This window comes from Mastomys coucha, unplaced genomic scaffold, assembly GCF_008632895.1.
Source record: "Mastomys coucha isolate ucsf_1 unplaced genomic scaffold, UCSF_Mcou_1 pScaffold15, whole genome shotgun sequence".
Taxonomy (NCBI): Eukaryota; Metazoa; Chordata; class Mammalia; order Rodentia; family Muridae; genus Mastomys; species Mastomys coucha.
The window spans coordinates 2,369,539-2,369,742 of record NW_022196897.1 but is presented as its reverse complement, the minus strand read 5'-3'; positions in this window follow the sequence as shown (position 1 = coordinate 2,369,742).

The window sequence follows — 204 nt, the reverse complement described above, 5'->3', positions numbered from 1 at the left end:
TGATTCCTGAAACCCACATGGTGGAAGGAGAGAACCACTCCCACAAATTGTCCTCTGACCTTCGTATTTATGCCTATGGTACATGGGTAAATGGACACATGTGCATGTATGCACACATGTGCATATGTGAACACAGAGAGAGAGAAAAAGAGAGAGGGAAATAAATATATATACATAAGTAAAAATAAACCTTTAAAATTAAAA